General features: G+C 40.4%; 1 non-coding gene across 1 annotated transcript; it reads right to left on the reverse strand.

Moving 5' to 3' along the window:
- Positions 1-6,464: 6,464 nt before the first annotated feature.
- LOC122146257 lies at positions 6,465-6,571 on the reverse strand. The gene has a single exon (XR_006160917.1). It is a non-coding gene; the product is annotated as a U6 spliceosomal RNA (small nuclear RNA).
- Positions 6,572-17,674: the final 11,103 nt, after the last annotated feature.

The raw sequence follows: 17,674 nt of genomic DNA on the forward strand, positions 1-17,674 counted from the left end.
AAAGTAGTAAAATTACTAAAATAAAAGGGGGTGTGTTTACATTCTTAGTCCAGTTCTCTTGGTTCTTTTGTTCCAGACCAAAAAAAGAAAATGATACATTTAGTCCAAGCTTGCTTAGCATTCACTGTCATTTTTTACACTGAAGCTAACGATATGGTCATAACCTGATTGGACAGTGAATTTATCAAACATCTAAAACAATGCTGTGTGCTGGGCTAAATGAGCTCGTTGTATGTGTGTGCATATGATATTTTTACCTGCTTATAACCCAAAATATGTCAAAGCAGTGGCAGGATTTCCTCTGTGCACACACAGTGATCTGCTGCAAGTATACAGCTGTACCGAACCATAAAGGCTAAAATAGCTCCTATGAGAAGAACTGGATATGCTTGAGCATTTTGTTCTTTTAGGGTCACATCTTGTCACATCACGTCCTATTTTTGGATTGTTAAAAAAGGCTTTTGTCAATGTTGCGTACATACTGTATATCAAACCGCACCAGAGTTTGTTTGGAAGTCAGGGGATCTCAGTCCGCTTGTTTGGTGCCCACCAAGGTTCATCTGTTTGAACAGTGAGCAGTGTTTACACTTAGTCAAATAAACCACGTTAACAGATAAATCACAGTTATTTTTAACTGAACCAAACCTGCCAACACTAAAACTGAAATTAAATAAAAACAAAGCAAAATATAATTGTTTTTATTTATAAAAAAGACAAAACACATAAATAAATTTGCTAAAGCTAAAAATTGAAATTGAAAATATAAAAATAAAAGCTAATTCAAAAAATGAATAAAACACTTAAAAAAATACTAAAATAACAGCAGATGAATCTCTGATGGTACAATATTTGTACAATACAATATTTACCATATTCTTTGAGAGGCTGACCTTTTGTCTGCAGTGCTGGCGAAAAGCTAAATGAATTAATGAATTAATGAACATTATAAACAAATGTATAAACCAAGCAATGAACAAACCACTGACAGATGGAATCCTACTTCAGAATGACAAATCATGCCACACAATCAGTCAAAAATAATGTTCCAGAATGTCTAGAAAGGACGTTCTGGTGCAAGACAGAAAACAAGTGTACATCCTGCCTACACCAAAAATAAAAATAAATAAACAAAAAATTAAAAAACTCTGGTACTCTCCAGTCATCAAGTTGAAGATATGGTGATGTGTGTTTTTGGATATGTTGGTTTGGCGGTTCTATTAAGTTTCACCAAAGAAAAAACAGAGTGAAAGGGAAAACAGAGCTGGATATTTCTAATCTAATACACCTTTTCCATAGCCTGGTAATACCAAACTCTGCTACTTCGGCTTGCTCCGTAGACAGAGTCTGGAAGGGCATAATTGACAAGCGTTTACTTTCTCGTGGGGAGGGGGGGGGTGCTGGTTATGACGTGTGTTATGCGCCGGCTCGGCCGCCTCGAACTGAAATAAATTAACTTGTTGAAGTTAATAACCAAACCCATGTATGCAAACTCACTATTTGTATTCGATGTGTGCCTCGTCAACGACAATGGCCACGAGGTTGTCTTGGTATAGGGTTGATGCCAACATAGCTCGCCATTTTGGATTGAAAATCCAGGATTCGGAGCTACCAAAAATAAGGCTGAAATTCCTCTCCATGATTTCTCAATCATCGTGCACGCCAAGCTGTGCAGCACACAGACCGAGTTTTGCTGCCTCCTTAACCTGATCCTCCATGAGAGCAACCAAGAGGGAAACAATTATTATTAATAATTAATAATAATTATTGCCTTGCCGTACAGACACTCCAGTTTCTCGCTGACAATCGGTAACAGTTGATAAATTAAACTTTTCCCAAAACCTGTCGGGAGTAGGGCCACAACATCACCTCCATTCAAAATGTGAAACAAACACTTTTCTTGTTTGGGCATCAGTTGGCAAATGGCGGGAATATTCTCCACAACAGAGCGAATAGCATCCTGTGTCTCCATGTCCACTGTCGTTTTCGATTTCCCTAACCTAACTACAATCTTAAATTCAGCACTTAGCGTCTACGTCACGGCTCTCAGTCCGCCCAGTGTTTGTTGATTGGACGGCTGGTGCGGAGCCGGAGAAAACTGGAAGCTGGTTTGCTATCTCAGACTGAGTACAGAAGCGAACTGAAATTGAGCAGAAGTACAAAGTCTGACGTAGTCAGGATACCTTTTCCACAAAAGTGGTGATGGTTGTTGTGCTAGAGCTGGTGCTTGGTTGGTGTCAAACATGAATGTTTTAGGGGGCGATGTGGAGCTGACTTTTCCATCCCAGAACTGCCTTTAAACTGGTAAACATATAGAACACTGGATCAGGGAAAAGGGGATAAAAGATCACTGCAGCCTTTGTGTAGCAGTGACTAAAACTAATGATCATTTTATGTGCAAGCAGACAGACCTTACTGTAAAAACTTCATTTTTATTTTATGTTCAGATGCAGTTGCTTCTTCTGACTACTTTTGATGTACTGAAGTGGATGTGGGAGATTTGAAAGGCACATCAGTTCATTTCAGGCATGCTCAGATTCTGCTCTGGTGCTGTAACCTTGCATGATCTTTTGAGGTTTCAATGCATAATAAAAGCTTTCATTGACAGGCTGAACCCGTTTTCACATCAAGTATGTGGAAACTCACTTTGCACCATGTGTAAATGTATTGCCCCGAAGAGCAGACAGAGCTTTCTGTAGACTGAGAAACAGACTCACTCTGCGAACTTCAGAAGAAGGGTCAAGGTTCATATTTTCCCCCCCTGGGACCCTTCTGACCTTAAGAACATTGTTTTATTGAAGTGTACAGAAACCACTCAATATATCAAAATGTGATTAGTGTTTCATGTCCAGCAGATGGTCCAGAACAACTCAATTTGGTTCTTTCAAGCTTTCCGGCTCGTTTGATTTGTGATGGCGGGGAGGTGAAAGGTCTTCAAATAGGAAAAGCTTGGGGTGGCCCCTGAAATATAGCCAAGGATTGTATCATTATCTCACTGGCAGTCACGTAAAGAGGAGTGTAGAGGTAATGGCAGCCCTGTTAAGGAAACTGCCTTAAGTGAGTCCAGTGGTTGTCTTATCAACAAAGGCTACTCAAAATTCCATTACTCCAACTCAAAGTATGTTCATGATAACAAATAATACTGTAAAACTTCTATGCTTATACGCAGCTGCTGTTTATTTAATTTATTACACGGCTCTCTGGAATACTTGATTCTGATTGGTCAATTGCAGCATCAAATGGTCACATACTGTACGCTATTTTTAACCGGTTAGCCAGCACCCCCCATTATGGGACTCACAGCTGAAAGTGCCCTACCTAACTTAAAATTGTAACAGTTCCTTACTTCAGTGTGTTACACACATAATTTTGGTGTCTTTGGAAAGAAGACCCTTTGGGCTGTACTTTTTTTTATCAACCAGAGTTGATAATGGTCAAAAATATTAAAAGTTATAGACACTGAAGTGCCTTGAAATTTTTTACCACACTGATTTTTTATTTTTATTTTTTTTTGATATAAAAATACATGAAATCAGTCCTGGAGCAATCTAGAAAAGTAATGGGTTGGAAGTCAAATGTCTCATGAGTTTCTGTTTCAAATCTGAAGGAGATACCATGAAAAAATTTGATTCCTGCAACCATTTTTCTGAGACTATGTCTAGTCCCCCCAAATATAAAAAAATATTTACCAACTGTATTGAAGGGTTCAACAAACTATTTTAGTCATTAAACACACCACTGCATATTTTTTTCAATTATAAAACATTAGACAGAAACTTAGACATCATATAAGTGATTTGAGCACTAGAAAAATACAATAAGAATAATTTGAGTAAGAAAAATAAAAAAAGATTTAACTTTGTATGCCAATTACAGAACATCCTGAGATTGCTAGAAATGCAGCATTTACAATGAATTACAATGAAAATACGTGCTGTTGTGCTGATGGCCAGTTATAGATATGGTAATCATACTGTATAAATGCGCCATAAAGTCAATAGGCTTGTTTAAGATGAGCAAAATCTGCGCAGAACCGATCACCGGTGATCACCGCGAGATGCATGACTGTTAGAAAAGTGTCAGAGTTACGTCCGCCTTGCTCTGATGTCATGCTGACGTGTACCAAAAAACTCTCGCGACGGCTGTGTCGGATTGAGCAGTCGAGCGCAGTTGCTCTCCACCGACTGCGCTATTCAAAAGCATGATGGGAAACGACTGACTGACGACACAGCATCATGCTCATTGGCTGAGAATGTCAACTGATACATTTTCTCTTTATTCTAAGAATTAGATTACCCATTTATATATTACATAAGAACTAAACAAAAACAAAACACGCCTAGTGAAGTTAAGAATTAGGACATGCGTTTATTTTATTTATTTTTTCTTTTAATTAGAATTCTCACTTTATTCTATTGTATGTTTGTGTGAATTAATAAATCAATTCATTAAAAATATACATGCACACATACATATCTAAATGGACTGTTTAGCCATTATGCCTCATCTTTGTGTGGTTTCATCTGAGAAGTGTCAGGGTCTGGCTTAAAACAAGGGAAGAAATTCTGAAGAATGTTTGCTACAAAACAGCTTTGACTTGCATATGGAAAAATACTATGGACGTGAAATGGTGGCAGAAACTTGCTTGTTTGCAAACATTCTTCTAAATTTCATCCTTTGTGTTCAGCAGAACAAAGGAATTGAAGCACATGATGACAAAACAGTGGTTCCCTTTCATAGGTCACTTCGATGCTGCGGTGACGTCACCGTATGGGAACACCTTTCGGTGTGACGAATGTCTGAAGCCCTATACCATCCCACCAATTTAATTGGCCAAATAGCGCTTGGCACCGCCTTACACATGCATACGCATAGTATACCTGAGTGCCGCGGGCTATTTTGGGTTATAGAGATGGTAATCATATAAATGCGCCATAAAGTCAATAGGCTTGTTTGAGATGAGCAAAATCTGCGCAGAACCGATCACCGGTGATCACTGCGAGGTGCATGCCGGTTAGAAAAGTGTCCAAGTTAAATCTGCCTTGCTCTGATGTCATGCTGACATGTGCCAAAAAACTCTCGCGACGGCTCTGTCGGATTGAGCAGTCGAGCGCAGTTGCTCTCCACCGACTGCGCTATTCAAAAGCATGATGGGAAACGCATGCATACGCATAGTATACCTGAGTGCCGCGGGCTATTTCGCTCAGATTTCATTTCCTTCAGGAAGGCGAATCATCTGTGCCCTAGGAAACCATCTCGCGTTCTCAGCAGTTTTTTCTTCAAGCAGTGTTCAACTCCTCTTCGCGGACGCGATGAGTCAACGAAAGGTAAGAGCCGTATAACGGGTTTATCACGGGGAGGCACTCATGAGAGGTTCGTATAGCAGCCTCTCTACATGTTCTCTCTGTGATAGCCTGCGGCTACATTTCTGCGCTCGGGAGTGTATTTTCTCTAGGTCGCCTCGCGTCTAACCCCCGCCGTTACGCTTCTGCGGTCACCAAGGCGCCGCACGAGGCGGTGGTTTGGGGCGATGTGTGCGGCTTGGACTATGAGGACAGTGATTTCGCTGGAGATTTTCCACTTCGCTCGCTCTCCCCCACTCGAATGTGTTAAATCAGCAGATTTGCTTTTACAAACTATGTTTGTCCACCGCGGCTTCGGACTCAGAGTATGCTCTGGCCGGCACATGCGGTTCTCTCCCTCCGAGCTGACAGGAGAAACGCGCCTCCCCTTCCTCAGTGAGCTGTTGAATGTGGTTACCCGCGTGGTGGATAAACTCCACCAAGAGGTTTCGAGGTCCTGGAAGCAGCCTTAATCAGCGCGCATCACGAACGCCGCGGGTTTCGCCACCATTGCTGACATGGCGGACCACGGTTATACAGCGATGCCGCTGGTGGACGAACTCTCTAGCCGAACGTATCGTGCCGAACTCGGCCACGGCCTAAAGTCTCGCCCCCTCTCGAAGGCGTGTTGAGTCGCATCTAATCTTGGCAAATTTACTTCACTTATGGCGGTTCTTAACGAGAAAGATATCACAACCGGAAGCTGTGAAAAAGCTGCGGGGGGCAACAGATTTGGCGCTAAGTGCTACCAAACATACTGCCCGAGCAGTGAACCGTTCTATGAAAGTGAAAGTGAAAGTCTTGACATTTGTCAAGTATGGTAACCCATACTCGAAATTGGTGCTCTGCATTTAACCCATCCAAGTGCACACACACAGCAGTGAGAAGTGAACACACCGTGAACACACACCCGGAGCAGTGGGCAGCTATATCCAGCGCCCGGGGAGCAACTGGGGGTTCAGTGCCTTGCTCAAGGGCACTTCAGCCATGTGTAGTGAGGGTGGAAGAGAGCGCTGTTCATTCACTCCCTCCCCCCCACCTACAACTCCTGCCAGCACCGAGACTCGAACCTGCGACCTTCTGGTTACAAGTCCAAATCTCTAACCATTAGGCCACAGCTGCCCCCAAAAGATGGAGCGCTTCACTGATTTGCGTGTCATCCTTTCGCAGGGGCCATGCTAATCTTCTCTGTATCGATCCAATTTTAGTATATGTGCCGCCAAAGCAAGCACAATCTATGACGGGGAAGTTAATGGTTGATCACCACCTTGGCTAATCTTGCCGACATTACAGAAAACCTGAGTTGGACGGCAAAAGCCTCTCTTCCTCAATCCCCTTACAGCAGTTCCTGATACTTCTGCTGTTCGTCAGGGACTGTTCCCTCCACTAGAGAGCGCTGTTGGATTGCTAATACACATCCAACCCTCTCACTGCAGTCACCACGCTCTAACATTGACTGTCTCGCAGCAAAGGCACCTCGAGCATCATTGGATCGAGCTATCACTTGAGCGCCCCCTCAGACACTCTGTACAATCCAGCCTTCAGAGTTTGAGGGAAGGCACAAGAGGCTGACAAAGACGGCCCGTTTATGACGGCTCTCGCTAGCGGCGGACCCTATTCTCACTATCTTCGAACAAATACTTCCATTTTATATGATTAAATCCTGCCGTGGATACACTACAAAACAAAGCACAATGAAACGTAGTGACTTTGACACATGCGCTTTCCTTGCTTACAGATGCTGTGAGCTTTCCGTGCTCGGACATTTATGGGTAGCGCTTGGCCGGCATTTTCACTATGGGTGTTACGCACAATTCGTCACGGATACACCATTCAGTTCAGAAAGGCCCGCCTCTTTGCCGCGGAAACCTTCCCATGGTTGTTAAACCAAAGGAAATCGTGGTGCTGCGGCAGGAGATGCCATCTCTGCTGGGAATAGGGGCTATAAAAGTACACCCCTCTCAGATGGAGTCAGGTTTTACAGCCGTTATTTTTGTAAAAAAAAAGTGGCGATTTACGCCATTTGTATCTTGCACTCAGGATGAGCAAAATCAAGATGTTAACGGTAAAGTCTATAATGTCTCAGATTCAACCAAACAGTTGGTTTGTCACGATCGATTTGAAGGATGCATATTTTCATATTCAGATCATCAAGAGACACAGGAAGTTCCTCAGATTCGCTTTAGAGGGCAAAGCGTATCAATACTGTGTTCTTCCCTTCGGCTTAGCCTTGGCTCATCGAGTATTTTCGAAATGCATGGACGCAGTTTTGGCCCCGTTGCGGCTCCAGGGCGTTCGCGTATAGAATTACCTGGACAATTGGCTGGTGTAAGCACAATCGCAGACTCAAGCACACTCCCATAGGGATCTTGTGCTGAATCATCTAAACAGCCTGGGCTTACGCACAAATTTCCAGAAGTGTGTTTTAATTCCCTCTCAGCGGATAACCTTCTGGGAATAGACTTGAACTCTAGCGCGATGACAACAAGACTATCTCTCCCACGCATTCAGTCTCTCACGTCATTCCTGCGCCATTTCATAGCAGGTCGAGCAGTGACGGTGAGTTTGTGCCTCAGACATTTGGGTCTAATGGTAGCGGCATCCCCTGTAATCCATCTGGGCTTGCTTCACATGCGCCCATTTTCAGTGGTGGACGAAAAGCCAAAACATTTCACCCCATTGTTTTCCGCATTGTACGATTTCGGTGACACGGAGGTGTGTTATGTCGATAAAAGCATGGATGTCAGCTAAATTCCTTCAAACTGGAGTTCAGCTGGGGATTCGTGCTTCCCGCGAGATTGGCACGACGGACGCGTCTTTGGCCAGTTGGGGAACTGTTTGTCAAGGACGCCCAGCTCACGGAACATGGACGGCGACGCAACGCGGCTGGCATATAAACAGGTTGGAATTGCTGGCAGTTTTTCTAGCCCTCCAGTATTTCTTGAATCTGCTGATCGGCCGTCCTGTACTACTCAGGTCAGACAACATAGCGGTTGTGTCGTATCTGAATCAGCAAGGAGGATTACGCTCTCACCCCCTGCAGGCTGGCGAGGATTATTCTTCTTTGGTCTCAGAACAGATTTCTGTCGATCCGAGTGGTTCATGTCCCCGGGCACATGAACTTCAGAACGGATTTGTTCTCCAGACAGAGCCTGGAGCAAGGGGAATGGAGGTTGCAACCCCAAACGGTAGCCTTATATGGCAAGTATTTGGAGAACTGAAAGTGGACTTATTCGTGTCGAGCACGACTCACATTGCCCGCTATGGTTCTCCCTATACCCTCCATCGCCCCTTGGCTTGGATGCATTAGCTCACGATTGCCCCAGGACCAGCTTATGCTTTTCCTCCAATTCGACTAATTCCAGCAGTGCTATCCAGAAACTGGCTGGACAGTGTGAAGCCACACAGCCGTGGTTTGCGGATCTGGTCAATCTGTAGCGGGCTCTCCGTGGGAGATTCCCCTCGGACAGGACTTACTATCGCAAGCTCGAGGGATGACTTGGCACCCAAGGCCAGATCTATGGAAGCTGTTGGCGTGGCCTCTGAGCGGAGTGAGTTAATATGTCCCGGTTTTTCAGTTGGAACCACCGAGACTTTAATGAATTCTAGGGCAGGTTCTACGAGACGCTTTATGCTTTCAAATGGAAACTGTTTACGGCCTGATGTGGAATTCATAATATAGATCCAGTTTACTGCCCTGTGGCTTCGGTACTGGAGTTTCTTCAAGACCGTTTTTCTATGAAGTAACACCAGCCACTCTTTAAGTTTACGTGGCAGCCATTTCAGCTAACCACGAATATAGAGGTACTTCAGTGGGCCATCATCCAGCTTTGGTTTACAGGGTTGTGACGGCTAGGTCCTTTCCCGCCCTGCACGAGTTCCTTCATGGAATTTATTCATTGTGTTGAGTGTCTATCAGAACATCCATTTGAGCCCTTGGAAATTGTAAAAAATAAATAAATCCTACTTTAAAGACAGTTCTTCTTGTGGCTTTATCCTCCCTCATGAGAGTTGGGGATTTGCAGGCTGGCTTTCGCCCTCGTGCATGGACTTTTCCCCAGGGTTTGTGAAAGTACTGTTGCGACCAAGGCCTAATTTGTCCCTAAGGTCGCCTCGAACCCTTTTCAACTTCACCAAGAATACTTGGAAGCTTTACCCCCTGCTGAGGCGGGGCTAGGAGATCTGAGTCTTTGCCCTGTACCATACGGTGACGTCACCGCAGCATCGAAGTGACCTATGAAATGCAACAGCTCGGTTACGTATGTAACCACGGTTCCCTGAATAGGGAACGAGATGCTGCGATCCCGGCTGTTCCGTACCTTGATAGCATTTCTTCAGTTCATGAAATCTGAGCGAAATAGCACGCGCCACTCAGGTATACTATGCGTACGCATGCGTAAGGCGGTGCCAAGCGCTATTTGGCCAATAAAATTGGCGGGATGGTATAGGGCTTCAGACATTCGTCACACCGAAAGGTGTTCCTATACGGTGACGTCACCGCAGCATCTCGTTCCCTATTTAGGGAACCGTGGTTACATACGTAACCGAGATGTATTTTTGATTACATTCACTTCGTCTGCGATAAAAAACGCGAACACGATCTCCTCCATTGCTGACGTTTGCAGGCGACAAAACAGCGAGATTCAGGAAGTGTCCGACTTCAAAGGTCTTTTTTGACCCCTCCCCTTACACAAACAACCCACTCTCGCCTACATTTCAGGCGAGGCAAGGCGCATCTCAAAGAAGCCTAATAAATCGCACTCTATTCGCGTTCACATTGATAGCTGTGATTAAACATGTAATAGCGAACTGATTGGCACTTAAACAGATGGTAATCATGCAGATACAGGCACATTCAACATAAAACACACTCACACATATATAATGAAACATATATGTTGAAAAATAAAAAAATAAAGAAAAAGGCGATCGCTAAGTTCCTCCTCCATCAGATGACAGGTGCGTCAGAGCGTGCGTCACGAGCCATCACGAGAGAGCACCAGAATTCAAATAAACAATCTTCCGCCTATCTTTCAATTTTTTTATTTTTTTATTTTTTGTGGATCATCTCATTCTGTTTGTGACACTGTATGCTACAAAACCATGCCGTTTTTTACTACCAAGACGCAGTTTCTGAGCGTGAGTTATTCCATAATGGACACAAACAATTCTGTCCCTGAAGAACTAAAACGTAAACAAAGGAGTTATCATCCATATTACAAAGTTATTGCTTCGTTGGACTAAACGTGCTCCATGAGATTTCGTTCAGTGGACCCTTACCTTTCTAACTAAACTGGGATTTACAGCTGTGGATGTGTTTATGACTCGTTATTACGACGAATCTGGTATGTACTGCATTTTCATTCTTCATGTTTTCATGTGTACTGCTTACACAAATTTAGCAAATACATTCTTTATAAGCTTTCCATTGAAAAACAGTGATCTGTTGTCGATGCTTGAGCTTAGATCTTTATAATGATATATAGTTTGTCAAGATTAAATTTGTCCCGTTTCATTTAATCTATTCGTAAATATTCGCACGTGCAAACAAGGGGAGTTGAAGACACCGGCCTCGGGGTGCAGGTTAACAGGTTTTTAACAAGTTTTGGTTCAGTAAGATTGTATGTTTCTGAGGTCTCTTATGCTCACCAAGCCTGAATTCGATTGGTCAAAAAAAACAGAAAAAAATAGTAATATTGTGAAACATTCTTACAAATAACTTATATTTTAAAATCTTTCCTGTGATGGCAAAGCTGAATTTTCCACAGCAATTGGTCCAGTTTTCAGTGTCACATGATCCTTCAGAAATCATTCTAATATGCTGATTTGCTGTTCAAAAAAAAAAAAAAAACATTTCCTATTATTATCGATGTTGAAATCAGTATTATGCTAAATATTTTGTGGAAACCAAGGTCATTTTTTTATGATTCTTTGAATAAAACGTTCAAAAGAACAGTACAGTCTTACTCTCTCATTTCAAACAAACACAATTACAAACTACTGCAGTGTAAAAAAAAAAAAAATACCACATTAATATTACTGTAGTATTGTTGCAGTATTTGTATTGTTGCTAGGCTTATTGTTTAGTAATGGACTTTTTTACTTGAAGTTTTAAGATAATACATACGACTTTAAAATAGTTCAAATTAATATGTTCAAATCAATATGTCTGCATATTTATTTATTTATTTGATGAGAAGTATTGTAATTAACAGGATAATGAACAGTTAACCATACCATCCTTCTCGTAAAATAAACCTCTTCATAATTATGGAACTACTACTCTAATAAAACCTTTCAAAACTTCAGTGTCGACTAAAATAATATCTTTCCACAATTGTTCAATGTCAGCATCTATAAAGTTTTGACTGAGCAAAACCAAAAGTATCCTGCCCGCAACAATTAATAACATAATGACTTTTTTGCTTTGACCTACAATACAGTGTGATCAAATCTGAGTTCTATTTTCCACAAGGTTACAGCAAGAGCAAACCAAATTTGAGAGTAACCATTCTTCCTCAGCCTTCCAATTATTTTTCCCCCTTTGTTTCATTTCATTTCACTTTGTCCTGCCAAGACCTCAAATGGGAAAGAAAGGCACTCTCAGCTTATATGTTATATTTTATAATAATAATAATAATAATAATAATAATAAATAATAATAATAATAATAATAATAATAATAATAATAATAATAATAAAAACACTCATTCATGCACATTTTTTACAACGCACAACTGCCTGTAAATAATAAATGTGCATTTCTCATTTGGAGCACTTCTTAATATAAAGCCTTTTCTATCCTAGGTTCACTGGAAGTCATTGTGTCCCAGTGTGAACTGAAGTGGTTTTGCCCCGCATCCCTCTGGGAGCAAGGCCAGGGCCCTTTGTTTGTGTCCCTCCACCTCACCTCCCCACGGCAATAATATCAATCCTTCTCCAACCAGGCAGGACTGCACAAAGACAACACACAAACAAACAGGTCATGCAAAGATTTTTTTTTTTTTTTTTTTTTTTAATAGACTCATTTTATTCCGTCAATAATATATTGACAAAACTACTAAAGCAAATTATTTATGCATATATCCATATGAAGCCAAAGATGTGAGGATTTTATTTTCCCAAGACATCAACAGACACAGTGACTAAGTACCTTAAAAGGCTAATTTGACATCTCTTCTTCTGGTTCAATTATCTATCTGTTTGTGTTTGATGTCTTGATGCGGAGTGGGTTGGTCATTATCGGACAGCTGCTGTGTTGCTCCAGTGCTCACTGGCTGTCAATGTCTGGACAGATGGGTTTGCAGACCAAAAATGTTGCAGCCACTGAAACACAAACAATAAAAAACACAAAAGGCATGACACTCCCAGAATCTATGGCCAAACTAAAACTAGGTTCCTGGGAACTAGGTCTTAACTCATTGGTGTTGCGATGTAAATCATACATAACATACCAAACCTGGGAGACAAATATACTACCCAGTCTTACATCACTATCTATCAAACATCTATACTCTATCTATGTAATCCTATCTATCCATGCATCCATTCCATGTATATATTATAAATAATGTCCAAAAAACAACTTTACATGATTTTTAAATAGTTAAAAGACTCACAGTAAAAACCTGTTAAGTGTTTAATAGTAAGTTATTCATAGGTTTTCAGTCACATCCATACCTGTCAATTTTCTATCTGTTCCAATCCAAAAATATTTAGATCAACTCTTAAAAGAATAAAACAAAGATATGTGAACAAATTAAAAAAAAAAAAAAAAAATGGCCATTACTAATCCAAAGCACCCGTTACAATATTTCAATCACTAAAAACAGCGGTACATTCTAAAACGTTTAATTAAAAAACAAAAAAAGTACACACCTTTTTGATGATGCGTGCTTTACACAGGTAAGAAAATAAACTCGGAATATGAACACAATGCGCTAGATGGTTAAGCGTCTTCTTTATAGTGGTTTTCTATGGGAAAACATTTAATATTAAACTTTGTAAATTGCGTTTATAATCTGGGTTCATCTGCTTGCCTGTACAAAGTATGCATCATCAAAAGCTGTATACTGAATTTTGCCTTTAAATATCATGTCTTACTACATTACAACTTAATAAAATCCTCATAAAAATAACTGGCAGTCAGTGGAGAAAAAGCCTTGTTTTACCCTCCATGTGGACGTTCCTGTAAGGATGTGACATCACATGCAAAATATCAATATATGGTTAATAATTGTAATGGGTATAATATTACATTTAATGTAATTAAATTTTAATTAATGTAATTTTTTAAAAAGTGAATAAGAACAATTTCTTAAATAATTTACAGTAAATAATTGACATTGCCTGTGTGACTGAATACTTTTTCAATTAATATATGGGCAGTGGAAGAACCAAAGCACAAAAAGAAAAAAACAAAAAATACTGTGTTTATGGAAAGGAAAAGAAATGTACTGTAAATAATGTAATTAGATTTGAATTGATGTGGAAGACACACATAAATAAATAAAAATTTGTCCAAAATTATCTTAGGTGGCAGAATAATTAAGTTGCCTACGTTTTGGAACATCTACATTTGGAACATCACTGTGATATCTTTAAAATGCCGCCTCCGTGGGCAGCTCACAGCGTTTTGGAACAGAGCAATGGAAACAGCTTAGTTTGAGCAATCTCTCAATCACTGAACAGAAAGCAGCTGCTGAATGTCCTGGTGGAAGTACAGGGTTGATCAGATGGTACTGCCCTGTCCAGAATGCCAGATGCTATAAAGAGCTGTTCTTTGAAAAGTATATCTTTGAGTTGAGAAATGTGGATGTAGAGCTTTGAGGCAAGAACAAATCCAAAAACTAAGATCCTGATGTAAGACTTTATACTGGGTTAAATACATGTAGGTGCTGCCAGTAAATTGCATGCACATAATTTAAGACGTTGTGAATAGATCAGTGAATTTCAAATGCGTGTTGACATCACATGCACACATTAGTCTAAGTAAAATGTACAGTGGCTACCTTTTGATAACCAAATAAGTAGAGTGTGCACATTTTAATGATACTATGATATCCTCAGTGATTAAAGAACAACATGCCTACAGAACAGTGTCTGGTGGGACTGACCTGCCTCGAGATATTAGGACTTGAATAAATCATGTAATGTTGCTGAATCATCTATGTCCAGATCAATCTTGCCAGATCAATAAGTCTGTCTCAACTCATGATATCCTAGAGACAGGAGAATAGGCACCTGGAGCACATTAACATGAGTGATTGGTAATATGGCCAAATGCACTACACCACATTAATTAGATCAAATGAGTTTTCACAAGTTTATGGAAAGACTGATCTATATCGCTATATAGTAGGGGAAATTCACTGGCTCTCCTGAATGTTTAGTGACAAATTCTTTTGAGTCTGACTTTAATAAATCGATTCGGTTCACAAAACCACTCTGAATAATTCGAGAACTGAGACTCAGTGACTCAATCTGGTTGTAACAGTTAACAGCTCATTAGACTGCAACATGTTCAGTGAACAACAGAAGGCTTTAGAAGACTTGGATTATGGTGATTGTAAGTGGAGTAGGATTTACTACTTTTCTGGTATTTTTATGTTGCCTTTGCGTCCATTTTTGAACCTTAACACTCCAGTCCTCATTCATACTAGTTGCATGGAAAATAGTTATTTTATCCCAAATTTATCCTAGAAAAAGTCATAAAGGTTCGAAACAACAAGAGGGTGTTTAAAGGACAACATAATTACCATTTTTTGGGTGACTTTGCCTTTAACCTTTGGCAAAATAGATTCAAGTTCAAAACATGTTGGAAAAAAAAGTGTCATCAGTAATGCAAAAAAAAACAAACAAAAAAAACACAATAAACCACCAAAACCCTGATTTTGAATTAACACATGCCTTCTGGCAGCTGCTTGCTTTAATTAGATGAGCGGACTATATAATACCATATGACCTTTACCACCATCAGCGCTTTAGCTTCCAGATTGGGATATTTAGTTGTCGCTGTGGACAATTATCTTTCAGATACTACCTGCTGTGTCGGATAATAGTCCTTAATTAGCACAGAAGCAGGGAATGCAGAAAGAGGTCTCTCCTTGTCTTTCCGACTGCAGCAGGGGATGCAAGAGTGGAGGAGAGTCAATCGTGTCCACTCTATTGCCTACTCACTCACCCACCCACCCAGCAGGGAGCTTTCTGCTCAGATCCAGTGCTTTCAGCAGGGTGGGAATCATGATGCATTCAGAGGGGGGCAGATGATGGTCCTGAACTTCTAGGGCTGCCCCTGTCTCCGTCTTTCAGAAATGTACAAAGAAATATTGAATGCGCCGCTGGGGTGCGAAAGATTTCTCTGAAACTTCACAGTGGCTTACAAAACGCTTGGACCTGAATAGAATTCGAGTACACGAAACGACAGGGGTGAACCATCCAAAAAACAGCAGGGACTGTAACCCCATATATACAGCGGTCTAGCGTCAAGATTGGGTTTTATTCTCACTTTTCAAACAAACATTTAAAGAGCGTTTTACGTAATTGCATATCACTTTATTTCCAGCCTGCATGTTTATATCTGTGCTGCATTTTTAAAAGGGCTTTCATGGCTCCTCCAGGCGTGTTGTGAATGAACCAGGCCGTGAACCCCTGAGAAACAGATCAGTGGGCCTGGCTCTCGGATGGAGCAACAATCATGATCATTCATCTTTCAAATACACTTGGAATGACATCTGCCTCTTTTTTTCTTTCCCTTTATTTTTATTTACCAGTCTTATTAATCTAAAAGCACAAAGGAAAATAAAATTTAGAGCATGGCAGTCCAAAATACACACTAACAATAACATACCAATGGCTTTTTCTTCCACAATCCCAAACCAAAGTTAATGGAATGGCCATCATAAAGAGACTGTTCACAGTATCAACTATCCGAAGTACTGAATGTCTCAAACATGCTCAGATTTAGATAAATATGCACGCGCGCAAACACACACAGACACACACACACACACACACAAAAAAAACACATAATTTCTGCCAGTCATCAATTATCCAGAAGTTGTCCTCATTGTACAAAAGCCCTATAATTACATTTAATCTGCAGTATGCATGTGAAACAGGAGGTTAACATAATATCACTGAGCCATCTTCATGGTTCAATAGTGCTAAATGACTCAACTAATGAAAGTCAGTCTGCTTCACTAACACCTTGTGACTGGTCATTTTTTTCATTTTTTGTGAAACAAGGCATTCTTGAAAATCCAATTTTCTCTTGGCCCCGTTTCTTTTCTTTTTTTCTTTCATGGCTGTTCACTTGTCATGTCTCATGCTTGGGAGATTATTATTTTTGTGCCGTTTTGCTAGTTCTCTCCAAATCTATCACTTACAGCAGGTACAATAGCCGAATTTAATAAATCTCTTCTGCATGGACTCCCTCCTGTGCAATGGGCTTGAAAAACGGAAGGAAACGCTCGGGCTGAATGAGTGTGTTCTTGGATTTAAATATGATGTAGGCGTTCAGCAGTCTTAAGTGGTTTGGAGGGGGCTGGTGGTGGGGGGGGCACTGGTGTTTATGCTGCTGAGCAAAGTAAACTATCTGCAAACTACACTTTTGGTGAATATTCCTAGTGTGATAGTATTCCCAAGGTTTTTCACTGGTGCATGTCCAATAATTTAAAGTTAGAGTTCAACAATTCAACTCCAGAATCCGCTGTGTATCATAAGGCAGGAAAGAAAATATCAAGAACAGAATTCCAAGAAAATATCTGATAATTGCAAAATAGGGAACGGTCCAGAATGTACCTGAAACAAAAAAAATTACAATTCTTTTCAAGGACTATATCACAGTGTGATTGCTGTGTAAGGCAGGTTTTTTTCCTTCTAATATGCGGTATGTAAGGCTGCTGTGTTTGAGCTGGTTTGAACAGGACAAGTGTTATTCACTTTACTGGAAATTAATTTTCTTTTACATTCTTAAAATGAGTGATACATTTACAGCCTGATTCCACAGAAGATTTTTTTAAAGACCCACAAATACCCTTTCTACTATTCTCTAGTTCTTAACCAAAGTAAACCAGGAAACCGAGGAAACTACAAATGTAACAGCAAAAACTTAAATATAATAATAAAAAAAAAAAAAAACATTGAACCCAACTGATTGATTAAATAAATGAATACATCTTTCCAAGAAAGATTATATGTCTTCATACAGGTTAGGAACAACGTGAGTAAATGATGACAATGTTAATTTTTATGTGGAATCCCTTAAAAAACCTTGCAGAGAAAGATTTTTCTTGATAATTAGATGATAATTAGATGGTTCCTGTTGAATCAAA

This window comes from Cyprinus carpio, chromosome A9 (genome assembly GCF_018340385.1).
Source record: "Cyprinus carpio isolate SPL01 chromosome A9, ASM1834038v1, whole genome shotgun sequence".
NCBI lineage: Eukaryota > Metazoa > Chordata > Actinopteri > Cypriniformes > Cyprinidae > Cyprinus > Cyprinus carpio.